Here is a 14,581-nt window from a genome sequence, read left to right on the forward strand (position 1 = left end):
AGCTAATCACCAATATCAGGCTAATAAAAGAGATACTACTATAGAGCCTTTGGGAAAAATATTTGCAAATTACATATCTTATAAAGTACTCATATTCAGATTACATAAATACTCTCAAAACTCAACACTAAGAGAGCAATCTATTTAGAAAATCGGCAAAAGATTTTAACAGTCATTTTGCCAAAGAAGATGTATAAATGAAAAATAAGCAGATGAAGAGATAATCAACAACATTAGTCAATAGGAAAATACAATATAAACTCAAAAGAAATGCCATTCTATACCAACTACAATAGCCAAAGAATTGTAAAAGCAACAAAACAAAACAAAACAACGAGTACTGGGGAAGATACAGAGTAACTGGAACTCTCACACATTGCTGGGAAGAATGCTAAATGAATGAAGCACTTTGTAGGAAACATCTTGGCATTTTCTTGTAAAGTTAAATATGTACTTACCATGTGACCCACCAATCTTAATCCAAGTTACTTATACATGAACAATGAAAATTTATATTAACCAAAATCCTATATTAGAATGTTTATGGAGGCTTTATTCATAATTAGCAAAAGCTGAAAATTATCAAAATTTTCTTAAACCTGTGAAGGGGTAAACAAACTGTGGTACATCCATACAATGGTACACTACTCAGCAGTAAAAGGAACAAACTTATTATACTTGTGACAACATAGATGGCTCTCAAATGTACTGTGCTGAATGAAAGAATTCATACCCCTGTCTCCGTCTTCATAATTTGTCAAGACCTCTAGGTTTTGCTTAAGGTCTCTCAGCTTGAAATGTGATTCAGTAAATGCATCAAGACAGAAAGCTAGAATGATTGTATGACTCACCTCACTTTTCCCCCTTCTGATGGGAACTATGACTGTTCACTTCTTGCACTCCAATATTTGAATGCAGTTATTTCTTACTTTGTTCAGTTTTCTGAAAGAAAGGAAAATTCAACCCTGATTTCTTCATTGTGGCTAGAAACGAAAGTATACACTTTAATTATCATATTAAAGTAAACAGGTCCATTATACTTTAGTACAATATTTACATTAACAGTAAAACACAGGATAAGATTTCAAAGATATTTAATGGTCATGGTTATTATTGTCCTATGTGAGCTACTGGAATGGAAAGGTTGAGGTATCAATTATGCAGATTAGTTTAGCCTAAAAGCAAGGAAAAGAAATGGTACACAGACCAGCAAGGTGATTTTACTATCTCTTTATATTGACATAGTTTCAAATGTACAGAAATGGTACAAGGATAATACAAAGACCATGTTTATCTGTATTACTTTTCTAAGCAGGGTAAACGAATCACTACAAATTTAACAGCTTAAAACAACACATATGTATTATCTCAATATTTATATGAATCAGGAGTCCAGGAATAGCTTGGCTGAGTCATGACCTCTTCTGAGGTCATGTTCCCTCTGGAGCTTATCATCTTCTGCCCTCACAAGGTTGTTGGCAGAATTCAGTTTCTTTCAGCTAAAGAACTGAGCTCCGGTTTTCTTGATGGCTGTCAGCTGAAGGCCACTCTCAGCTCCAAGAGGTCACTCGCCATTCCTTGTCAAATGCTTTCTCAGACCCTGTCATACACGACAACTTACTGCATCAAAGCCAGGGGAAAGATGTCCCAAACATTTACATCTTCTTTTAAAGGGCTCGTCTGTTTAGATCACACCTAACCAGGACAATCCTCCTTTGATTAACTTACAGGTAACTGACTTGGGGTCTTAACTGCATATGCAAAATCTTTTCACCTTGGCCAAGTAGCATAATCTAATCATGGAGTGACATCCTCACAGTCACAGGTCCCACTCACACTCAAGGACAGGGAAGTATCCAGAACACGCACAGTAGGGGGTGGGAATCTCGGGAGCCATTATAGAATCCACCTATGGCAATACCCTTCACACAGTTCTCCCGTTGAAACATTTCGCCACATTTACATTTGCCTTCATTGCAAAGAGATTGTGAGAGATTTGAGGCATGGGTTACTGCAAAAATTGGCAGGCCAGGCAGAGTAATAAAGTGAAAAGTTCTCAGAATACAGGCAACATCATATTCTGGGTGTTTAGATACCAAAAGAGAATGAGGGATTGTAACAGAGATGTATCTTCCATTTCACCAGTTTCCATTCAGTTGAGAAGACATTTTGGATGTATGCCTTCATACTGCCTAAATCTGAAAGAAATGTGCACTCTAAAATAAAATTAATTTTGGAGAAAAAAATGTACATGAGAGAGATTTTAATGTGAACAAATTAAATCCTTTATGTGAATCAAAATATACTTTATATTTGGGATAACTTTTTGTTCCTTACAGTTAGCCCCTATATTAAAAAAAATCAGACATTTCATTAAAAGATGACATAAAATCTCTGAGATAAGAGGGAGCAACATTACAGAAAATTGGGAAAATGAAATCTAGAATGTACACCAAGAGTCAAATAAGTTAATGTATCAAAACTTGTCACCCTGAAGTTGGTGCAGTCAACCAATGTTATCTGTAAGTGGCAAAAGGAAGATGCAGAGTGCAAAGGAAGTAAACGGTGGAAATGAAAAATTGTGGCTTTAGGACTCAATCATGATTTTGAACCTGCTTTCCACTTACAAATGTTTGTGCCTTTTGGCAGGTTATCTAGCCTTTCTGAGTCTCAGTTTCATTGTGTTTAACATTTATACATTTAGCAGGATTAAATGAGATTATGAATTTTAAGGGCCTGTACACAGAAGGCACTCAGTGAATTACACTACCGTTGATAGCTCGTAGGCCTACTGGGGGAATGTGACTTTGTAGCCATAATTTTTAAAATAATAGCAGAAAAAGTAATCAACAGGATTTGAGGCTGAAGTAAAAAATCTGTAGGTATGATATTGATATAACCAGTGTATTATTAATTCCAATCAAGACTTCCAATGCACAGACAAAAGTGATGTTTGTGTACTGATTCTAGGACATATGACGGAATCTGTGAACAGCTGATCCAATTGCAAGCACTAGTAGGTTAAATACCGGAAAAAATGTTTCCAACTGATAAAGATATTCTCAGATCAAATACTATTTCTATGAAAAACTGTGCGAAGTAGTAAGAAATGAGGCATAAAAGAGAAGCTAATAAACTTGCATCGTTATTTATGAAAGAATCAAGAAATGATGTGAGATAATGTCAAGAATGAGAGGAAAACCTGCCCAACTATATGGACTTAACAAATATCGGTGTACAATACAAGAATTACTACAAAGAAAGAATAGTTGTGCAGTTAGAATGATTGTCACACCATCTCTCACACTGAGGCAACCTCACTTAGCTACAAAGAAGCAATTTCGTAAAATAGAAAAGTAGAACTTAATTGTTGCAATGCTAATTAAAACATCACAGTGATGGGAAATGACTGTTATTTTGATTGAAGTCTTGCTAGGGCTTCCTATCATTTTCATGAATATAAAAATATAATCCCAGTTTTGTAGCAAGATAATTAAAACACTGAATATTCAGTCAAAATTTGCTCAAACCTGATGCCTCAAAAAGCTGAGTAATAGTTAAGTCTTCCTGAAATATAGATGTTCTAAAAAAAAAATCTTTGCCAGCAGGATATCAGTTGTACTGATGTACCAAACAAGTGCATTATTTGGTGATGGCAAACAGGAAAATTGTATGAATTATAGCAGAAGTAAAACCTCAGTATTTTCAAAGGCTTTAATAGTAATATCAACATGCAACTATACTAGGAGATAGCTGTGAGCCTTGCCGGGAGAGAGGACTGAAGTAGAATATTTACCCAGAAAAAATGGCTCACGAGGGCACCTCAGACACTAAAGCGTGTGATTTACCCACGAGTATTCATAAACCTTTTAAGATGTTGATGCTCCGGTTGAAAAAAAAAATCATTGGGCACATTTAGAGGATGAATTAAAGTATTTTTCAAAGAATTTATGATGTAATGAGGGAGAGGAAAACTTTTTATCTAAATGAATATTCATTACTGTAGGATTTTTTAAAGCTCTATACTAAAATTTAGCTAGTTTCTCCAAAATTTAGGTTTGGTTTGAAGTAATGACAAATGAAATCAGGCTGACTCATCTTTCATGTTTCTCCATCTGTCCTTTTTCTTTAGACCTGACGCCTATACCTGGATGCCTGCAATCCTGGGAGTTAACCTGGCAGTCATTAGCACATGGTTTTTGAAGACAGATGCACAGATGAATCACTTAAGGCAGAAATAGATCATGAGGAGAGAAGCTGACCCCGAAATGAACCCCCAAAGACTGCCAACTTTTCTGCTAGGGAAGAAGGTGTCAACAAAAAATATCTGTGAAAGAGTAGCCAAAAAGGTCTGTGGAAAGCCAGGAAATAAAATGTGGAAAACAGACGAAAATATAAAAATATAAATATTTTGGAAAAATATCCATAGGATTTGATAACATAGACATCTTTGGTTGTATCTGCAAGAACAGTGAGATATTGGTGAGGTACTGGATGCAGAAACCAGACTGAAGTGTTGACAGGTGAAACACTTGAGAAAAATTGAGAACATATACGTGCACAACTCATTTCGGGGGATATAACTGAAGGAGAGGTTCAAGGAAGTGGAAGCAGCATGACAGGGACAGAGTTGTGCAGAGAATATGCTGATCAGCATTGTCAGTTATTACACACATAGGGACGAAACGCAGTTTATAGCTGATTTCCTCGACAAGGGTAATTTCAGTGGAGAGTTGAAGATATCAAGCTGCCAGGGGCTATAATAAAAGGTTAGCCATGATTTGAAGATATATGTCAGTTACCAATTTGCTGCCGCTCAGCTTCACACCTTTCAATATATACTTTGTAATAAACAACAGCATTTCTTTAAATATACCTCCTTTAAAGTGAGAATGATGCTGAACTTTCTCAGGAGAAGGCACTGGAGGGACATTGAAAAAGGAAAGGGCTCTCCTACAAGTTTTTTCAGGATCCAAAGGTGGCTATGTGGGTGTGGGGACAGCCAGTGAAGCCCGCCCCCGCCACGGGCTCAGAACGTGGTCCCTCTGAGGCCTTGTAGCCGCCACCTAGTGATAAGCTTTCTGCGGCCCACTCTTCTTAATGGGAAGGGACATTCCTATGCGCTCTGAGGGCCTCCTGCCATCGCTGGCTCCGGAGCTCCCATTGCTTGCTGCTCATTATCTACGCCACCAATCGCTGTGACCTGCTCCCCGCCTGCACTCTGCAGAATGAGTGTGCTAGTGTTCTACTGCAACGGTAATACATAACCACAAACTTAGTGACTTAAAACATAAAATTTTCATCTTAAAGCTCTGCAGGCTGTCAAGGTGTCAACAAGGTGGATTCCTTCTGGAGGCTTTGGATAAGAATCTGTTTCTTTGATTTTTTTTTTTTTTTTCAGCTTCTAGCAGCTGTTCATGTTCCTTGGCTCATGGTCTCCTCCACATTCAAAGTCAGTCATATAGCATCTCTCTGACCATTCTTCTGTAGCCATGTCTCTCTCTGGTTACAGGTGAGAAAGGTTCTTCACTCCTAAGGACCCAAGTGACTACACTGGGCCCACCCAGATAATCCAGGATAATCTCTCCATCTCAGGGTTCTTAATTCAATCACATCTTCGAAGTTCCTTTCACCACGGATGGTAACATATTCACAGGTTTGGGGATTAGAATATGCACATCTTTGAGGGGTCATTGTTCTGCTAATCATAGTGGATTCCTGCTATCCCAGAAACTCCAGACCAACTGTAGCCTGGCTACATCAGCAAACTTCTCCGCTACTTAATGGGCTAAATGACACCTTCTCCAATTAAGTCTGAAACCCCTTCCAACTTGTCCTTTCTTGGGGACTCTCCCTTAGTCCCAGGGAACCATACAGAGTTTTATTTTATTCTACATCTTACTTTGATCATAGTCAGTACTTCTTTATATTAAACTTACCCTGCTTAGCCTCCTGTGTGGCTTCTATCTCCTGATTTGGAACTGGACTGCAATATCACTTATCTGAATATATTTTCCAAAAGTAATCTATATGTGGAAAGAGAATGCTAAAACTAAAATAGGAGAGATGGAAGAAGAATCAAGGGTATTGGTTTTAGCTTAGTTTGTTTTGGCTTGAGGAAAAAAATATCAGCATTCTACTAAGTTGAAGAAAAGAATCAATACAGAAACAGAATGAAGTTACTAGAAAGAGAAAGTCTTGAAGATAGGAGAAGCTGGAATCTATTCTTAAAGTTGAAAACACTGATTATCAACCATGGAAAGCTTCTGTAAAATTTCCATTTCTAAGCCCTCTCCTCATTTTGTCTTAATTGGTCTTGATTTAATTAAGGATTCTAATTTAATTGGTCTTGGGTAAAGCCCAAGCATTGGTTTCTTTGATGGCTAGCAGTAGAGAGGCAAGAATGGGGTAGCTATAGGCGAATGTGTAGACACAGAGGGCTTCAATGTTAATGAGGTCCCCTATGATTACCTTGGCTGTTTCTGAGAAATTCAAGGTAATACTGCATGTTGACAGAGAGGTAAAAATTGTGAAAAGGGCTTTGGGCATTTGCTGACAACCACTAAGACAACCTACTACATACACACTTATGGATTGAAGAGACAAGTAGTGCTTAATAATACGGATTCAAAGAAGCGTGAAACATAGTTCCAGGCCTCTTAAGTAACTTGCTCTTTAGTTGGGAGAATGGACAAAATAGTAAACACATGAATAATAATGCCAAGTAGAATGTGTTCAGTTGATAAGATATCGTAGAGGCAATGAAAAAAACTGGAGATTAGAAGGGATAAAGGATATTGGTTGTGTGATGGGCAAAGATTTTAAGACGTGGAATTTAATATGCGGGCTTTGAAAGAAATATAGAAAGGATGGAAGCGAACATTCTTGATACTGAGATGGACGTGAACCCCATTTCAGAGTTTATGAGCAGATTAGCTTAGCTAGAGCAGAAGATTTAGAGAGAATAGTGAGAGAGGTTGAATATATTATTTGGGCCAGATGTAGTTTTTACACAAGAGCTAGATGCAACATATTAAGAGAGGCCGTAGATACTACGCAAAGGAATTTAAGCTTTATTTTGTGGGTGATGAAAAGCCACTGAAGTGGCATCTTCTGCACCCTCCTCCCCGCCTCCTGCAACACTCTAGTCAGTATTGACGGTGTGCTGAAAATTGCTGGGGCTGACTCACCGCGGGGTCCCAGCGACACGAGGCATGGTTATGAGTGCATGATTAACCAGAACGTGTTGCTGAATACCAAATGTATACTTCAGAATACCACAGGGCAAGACACAATGTAAACACTTTGGCATAGTTAAAGGCGACAGTAGTGAGGAGAATGTTTTGGAATATCACGTAAGTCTTCCCCTTCTTGTATAGTGTCTATCTTGCTCTTTAGCTTCACGTGAGGTTTTGTTTTCCTCTTTCAATTATTTCACATAAAATAGATCCATGAAATGTGCTATCCTCCAAAAAGGAAAATGGATTCAGCCAAAGCAGTGAAGTTAGTGTAGCCATCACCAGGCTTTCAGAAATCCCTAACGGCTTTTTACATCCAATCTTAAGAGAGAACTCTCGATTTCCATATTAAGAACAAAGCTTGGAGGGTTGCCCAAAGAATCAACACTGAAACAGGAGCGGGAGTGCAGGAAGTTGTTTATGTTATTTGAGAGAAAGATCAAACCCATGAGAAACAGGAGATTCCTCTGGAACTGTGATTGGGGGTTAGTTGAAATGGAGTTAAGAGACAAATAGATTTGACATGGAAGAATCATGATTACCACCAAGACTTTAAATTCCAGTTGGGATGGAATAAAAACATCCAGAGAAGTTTGGGTGAAGACTGATGTACTTCTTCTCCAGGTCTAGATTAGGAGAACCAGAAGGTTTTCAGAGGAATTCTAAATTTGAAGCAATACACACAACACAATATGAAAATGAAAGAAGAGGGATGGCTGGTTAAGGTTCTGGGTCAGGGGTGAGCCTGGAAACAAGAGTTACTTCTGTGGTTCTGTTTACACCAAAGCAGTAATCTAAACTCCAGGGTATGCTTGCCTCTGAGAGTACACATATATTTTCCAAGGGTAATAGTTTTTAAAGGTTTAAGTAAAATTCATATTCAGATGCTTGACTTCCAAATGTACCCCTTTTAAAACTGTACTTGCATGAGAACTCACCAAGAACTCACTCCTTATCTTTTTACAATAATCCTTCTTCCAGTTTACAAAACACGAACATACTCTCTGGTACACTGCACCAGTTGTAAAAACTTATGGGACACAAAACAAAGAGACAATTTGAATGACTGGCAATTCCTGCTGAGAAAGTAAATACCTCTAATAACAGGGTTAAAAAGATTCATTTGTAAATCAGATGGTTGTCCAGTCTTTATGTTCAAAAATTCAGTTGGAATCTATAGAGTTGTCAACTGTTAGATTACTAAAAACACTCCTGATTAAAGATCACTTTGTGAAATTTGACGCATAACCAGGGCAGACCTAAAACTATTGAACGGCACTGCTGTAATAAAACCACTGTTATTTCCATAGAATGTGAAGTCTTGTATGTGGACAAGATTTCTGAACACTTACATTTGCAAACACTTTCATTTTTTAAATTTATTTTCATTGTTTAAAGCATTTAATTGGCACCAAAACAATGCTCATCTCTGCAATATAGAAAATATCATCTCTATGAAATAAAGAGCAGATGATAATAATTTTCATGGTAGTAATTAAATAGCATTAATTGAGCTCCTGCTGTTTGGGACTGTGCTAAGTCCTTCCTAATGGTTGCATGAGGCAGTACTATCATCATACTCATTTTTTTCTATTTTTAAAATTGAAGTATAATTGACACCCGACATTATATTATTTTCAGGGGTGCGACATAATGATCTGATATTTGTATACACTGCAAAGTGATCACCACTATAAATCTAGTTAACATCCATCAATGTACAGTTACAAATTTTTTTTTAACAACAAATTTTAGGATTTACTCTCTTAGCAACTTTCAAATATACAATACAGTATTATTAACTATAGTCACCAAGCTGTACATTACATCCTTGTTATTAATTCAATTTATTTTATAACTGAAAGTTTGTACTTTTTGATCCCCTTCACCCATTTTTCCCACCCTCCACATTCCCTACCCCTGCCCTTGGCAACCACCTATCGGTTCTCTGTGACTGTGTGTGTAAATATGTACATAGATTCCACATATAAGTGAGATCATAAGGTATTTGTTTTTCTGTCTAACTTACTTCACTTAGCATAATGCCTTCAAGGTCCATCCATGTTGTCACAAATGGCAAGATTTCATTCTTTTTTATGGCTGATTATTATTTTCTTTACCCGTTTACCCATCGATGGACACTTAGATTGCTTCTATGTCTGGGCTACTGTAAATTCTGCCATAATGAACATGGAGGTATAGATACCTTTTTAAATTAGTTTTTGCATTTTCTTCAGATAAATACCCAGAAGTGGGATTGCTGGATCATATGGTAGTTCTATTCTTAATTTTTTGAAGAATCTCCATACAGTTTTCCACTGTGGCTGCACCAATTTACATTCCCACCAACAGTGCACAAGGGTTCCCTTTTCTCCACATTCTCCCCAACACTCATTAATTCTTGTATTTTTTTAAATGAATAGAATTATTAGAATTGTTTCATTCAATAATATGTAACAGTCATCCATAAATTCTTAAAATAATTGGAAAAAGCCTCCTTTTTATTATGGAATAGATTTTAAATAAAATTTTACCTAAATTTTGTAACATATTTGGTTTTTTTTTTAGATTAACTAGGTGCCAATAACAATGGAATTGATAAACATGAAGAAACACTTTTTATCATTTGGAGCTTATGGTCACAGAAACAAAAAAATTAATTTTATTTTATAGAAAAGTATGGTAGAGTGAATCAAACAGATTTTCCTACACTAATGTTGCATAAAAAGCAATGCAAACCCTCAGTATCATACAGAAATAAGCATATATTTGTTCATTCATCTGGAGCAGCTGGAAGTTACATGACAAAGGATGGGTAAAGGGTTAGTACCATTTTTGCCATCTAGCATTAAAAGCATTAAAAGATATAAGAACAAATTCTAAAGGGAAAGTCAAATACAAATATAAACTACAGAGGTAAAGGTCCAAGATAGAATTTGCGACCTTTAAAAGAAGAGTTTGTTCAATGTTTTTAATATGGATGACGGTATCAAGTCACTATGAATTTGATTGCACTGGATTCACTTCCAAAAGTGATGCAGCAGTTCTATTTCTAAACGTCAATATTTGCAACATAGTAAATGTCTATCCTTTGCAAGTATTTAAATTTATGATGAAACTAAACAAAAAAATGTGTGAGTAGTGAATAGATTTTCAAAGTTCTTTTAGGGAGTATGTGAGCAAAATAAATTGAATTCCACTGATAATGAATTTCCAGGACCAAGGAGAGTATGGAATTTCTGACAGACTATAGATGGCAAGAGATCTGAGTCAGATCAAAGTTCATCATCTTTGGGAACTTCACAGTAAGAGGTGATGATGACAGCAGCGCACACAGGACACCTGAGGTAGAGTGCAGCCCAACCTGTTCTGGGTAAAGACTTGCACGCAAGGCTTCCATGTCCTATGGAGAGTCTTTCTACTAAAAAAACCAAAACCAAACAAACAAAAAAACCCCAAAACAAACAAACAAAAAAAACTCCAGGCCTTATGGCATAGCTAGAAATCCAATACCAGGAATTCCCAAATTAGGCCTACGGTCTGGGTATACAATTCATAGAGTAACTATAGGATTAAGGCTTAAGATAGGAAGCAGATAATCTTGTGTCACAGATTGGTATCAAAGATACACAGAAAGAGGTCTCATCACGAAACCATATCCTCTTTAAGGCTGAGGATTATAACTTGTATCATTTGCTAAATTACATACCAAAGTTCAAACCAGTTCACTTCAGCCAACACAAGACAGGAAAGGCATTAAACAAACAAACCAGGTCACACAACAGTGGATAACAATGACAAAGCTGATGGCTAGAAACCTGAAGGAACAGCATCTCGACCAGAGGATAGTGTGAAGACCAGATACACAGCCACCCCTCCCTGTGCCGGGAGATTTTATTAGATTCTCCCTGCATCCAGGCAGCGTCTTGGGAAGGAGGAGGGGCAAAGGAGATTCCTCGAGAAGTGGGTTACCTTCTGAGTTATGATTCACAAAAGATTATTAAAGCAGAAGAGATGAAGATATTTTAATTAAAAAGATTAAGTGGTTCCTGACAACCACATGAATGTGTGCTTGAGAGCAAGATGTAATCCATTATAGGAAAATTCATGCTCTATGCTTTGTATGTCTAAGTTGTGGTGTCCTTATATTGACTTGAATACAAATAACAATAAAATTTATGAATACAAATACTCATGTACATTATAAAATGCCAAGCACAATTAAATAGCCTATTTTACATAATTAGAGATTTTAAGATTAATCATATAGTATCTCCTCTCATATCATTTAAAATATTTGAATATTTGATACAAACAAAAGAATATGTGTGTTGACTCAAGGGAATAGTATTAATGTAAAACAATTTAGAAAGAAATATAATTGGAAGGGGTAAAAATCACCCACCCAGATAAGAAATTTCTTATCAAATCATGATAATCTGTAACGCCTAGATTGTGAAACTCTCTCATCTACTCATTTTATGAATGTCTAGTGTCTAGCTCTGATGGAAAAACTAAATTACACGAGTATCAAGATTTGGTCTTGCCTGAAGCAAGCAAATTAACTAAATGATTTCTCAATTTTCCTTCCACGTCCTATGATTTAATGAGGTTGTGCAAAAGATGACTAAACACAAAATGTGAGGAAATGCTGTCAGCGTTGAGTGTTTCCCCTTAGAGATGTGAGCGGCTTCAGAGCCTTGATAGTAAAAGAAGTGTGACCTTTTATTGAAGGACTGAGACTCATTACATGTATTCATGAGGTATTTACCAAAACCCATTAAAGCAATTGCTTTGGTCTCTTTCTTCTGAGGTCAGGAAAAGAGGACAGAGTATTTTCTAGGACTGGCTTCAAGAAGGGACCCAGGAATGGATACGCCGGGATAAATGACTAAAGGGTCCGTGTCAGTCACAATCCAGTTAAGAGACAGAAATCGTAATAGCTCTTTTAACAGAGAGGGTTTAATACACAGAATTCAGTCAGTATTAAGAAGTATTACCTATATGAACTGAAAAGGCAAAAAAAAACCCCACTGAGATAGGACGGAGGTAGCTCTGCACGAAGCAGCTGCATACCCACACTGAGAGGGGGTCCTGGAGAGGGGCTCCAAGGAGATAAAAAATAGATCTTTCCAGAGGGGATGGTGGCAGGCTGGTGCCCATGTCTCTGAGGTTGCTTTTGTGAGTCTTACGTGAATTCCAAAATGGAGTTAATTGCTGCTTCTCCAAAGAACTGCTGCTGTTGGGGTGAAGCAGTAAGACTGCAGTAACTGGGGAGATGTTTAAGATGGTAAGTTTGCAGCTAGGAGATAAATAGGGCCTAGAGTTCTAATGCTCAGCATGGTGGTTACAGACACAATACTGTAACATAATCTTCAAAACTGCTAAGAGACTAGATCTTAATTGTTCCCATCACACAAAAAGAAATGATAATTATGTGACATGATAGGGTGTTAGCTAACCCTACAGAGGTAATCATATTGCAATACATAAATGTATCAAATCAATTTGTTGTATACCTGAAATTCATACAGTGTTACACATTAATTATACCTCCGTAAAAATACATTTTAAAAAACAGGAAATAAACAGGAACAAATCTCTTCTTCCCTTTCCAGCTTTGCTGCCTCCCTCCAGCACCCCGACTGGCAGTCTTGCAAGGGCATCCTCATCCAGAGGATCATTCTGATTGTTGAGGTGGGATGTAATGAGAAAAATAACCACCATGAAGCCTTCCAGAAGCTGACAGTCCAGCCCAAAACTTAACCCAAGTGTTAAGTATACCTTCTGCAGAGCTGTGCTGTGACATCTGGACATTGCTCTCCTTAGAAATAACCTGGTACTCATCTGGAAAACCCGAGAGGGCATATATACTGGATTTTGTGCTGATAATCTTCTTCACTTTTCCCTACTGTTCACACCACAAAACCGCATGCCAGATAAGGTTATAATTAAAATGAAGATCCAAGCAATGAATAAGCAATGAATGAGAAAGTATGCTTTAAGAAGATACAAAGACATTCTTTCCAGACTTATGAAGACATTGGAAATTAAAGGACTAAGACCTTTCTCAAAATCACAAAACTAAAGGATGACAGAATTACAGGACCACAATCCACTGACCCTTAAACCATTGTGAACTTCACTATACATTGTCACTGCCCTAATATCAACATAAAGAATTCAAGTGTTACCATGAGGTATGCTGGGTCCAAGTCAGAATTATTCCTTAAAATAAGGCACAATCTAAACTGGATGCTGCTATGAAGTGGGTCATTTCCATTTCCATTTGGCCCCACACCATGGCCAAAGAAGGCCTAGTTAGTAAGAGCACATCAGCTGCTGCCCTTCCCAGAATATGCTTCACTCTGATTCAATTAGTAAAATTGACTTGAAGAAGGTATGTTATCAAATGCCATTTTCAGGATACACAGGGGAACTTTTAATTTGTTTAACAGAACTATCACCAGGTTCTAGAATGCCAGGCACTGGGGAGGTGCTGAATTAATACCGTGAAAAGGACATAGTCCCTAACACCAAGAAATTCACATTCTAATCGAGTTGCCACATCAGATGAAGATGACCTGAAAAGTACCAACTGTTATATCAAGATGGACATAAAATGCCATGAAATGGGAAATGGAGGCTATAAGAGATATGTGTCATCCTTACACAGGGACCAACTCATCTCTGCTCATCTCATTTTTTCCAGTTGTCATGTTGCAGAAAAATGTGTTACAGCTCAGTGTTACAGCTCAGTTGTGAAAGCAACCTGGATCCGGGAGAGAGACCAAGCAGCACTCGGAGAGTTGGAAAACTCAGGTTTATTACCAGCAGGCCCAGAGAGGAGTTAACACTCCAAGCTCTGGACCCCGTCTGTAGGTTTACACAGGCCTTTATAGGCTGCCAGTTTTACACTTTGCAACATCATATGCAAATGAAGTATAACAGAAGTTGACCAACTAGGAACAAGCTTTGTAGCAATAGACCAATCAGGAGTGAGAAATAACCAATCAGGAGTGAGCTCCATGCAAATGAAGTACTACAAATCGACCAATCGGAAGTTAGGGAAGTGGACCAATCAGAAGTGAGAGTAATAATCAGGAGTGAAAGAAATAACCAATCAGAAGTGAGCTCAGGGAACCAATAGAATTTTAGGGGTAAGTAAGCTGTTTCAGAGGCAAAAAGTGAGATAGAGCCTCTCGGCCAGGGAACTGGATGGTGCTGGCAGGAGAGTAGTGGCCTTGCTTGGGGGTCCTGCCTGTCTTTTTATGGGGCTTCCCGCCTCAGTCATACATACCAAAATCAGTATGTTTACCCTCATAAGTAAACACCATAAAACA

At 37.6% G+C, this 14,581-nt stretch overlaps 1 long non-coding RNA gene across 1 annotated transcript in view; it reads right to left on the reverse strand.

Annotated features, from left to right (window-relative positions):
- LOC105088992 (uncharacterized) overlaps positions 1–14,581 on the reverse strand; it is a 723,199-nt gene that overhangs the window by 180,887 nt on the left and 527,731 nt on the right. Inside the window, exon 13 of the long non-coding RNA XR_010378187.1 lies at positions 852–942. This is a non-coding gene — a long non-coding RNA (uncharacterized LOC105088992). The remainder of the gene's footprint in view (positions 1–851; positions 943–14,581) is intronic.

The sequence above is a fragment of the Camelus dromedarius genome, chromosome 28, assembly GCF_036321535.1.
Source record: "Camelus dromedarius isolate mCamDro1 chromosome 28, mCamDro1.pat, whole genome shotgun sequence".
NCBI lineage: Eukaryota > Metazoa > Chordata > Mammalia > Artiodactyla > Camelidae > Camelus > Camelus dromedarius.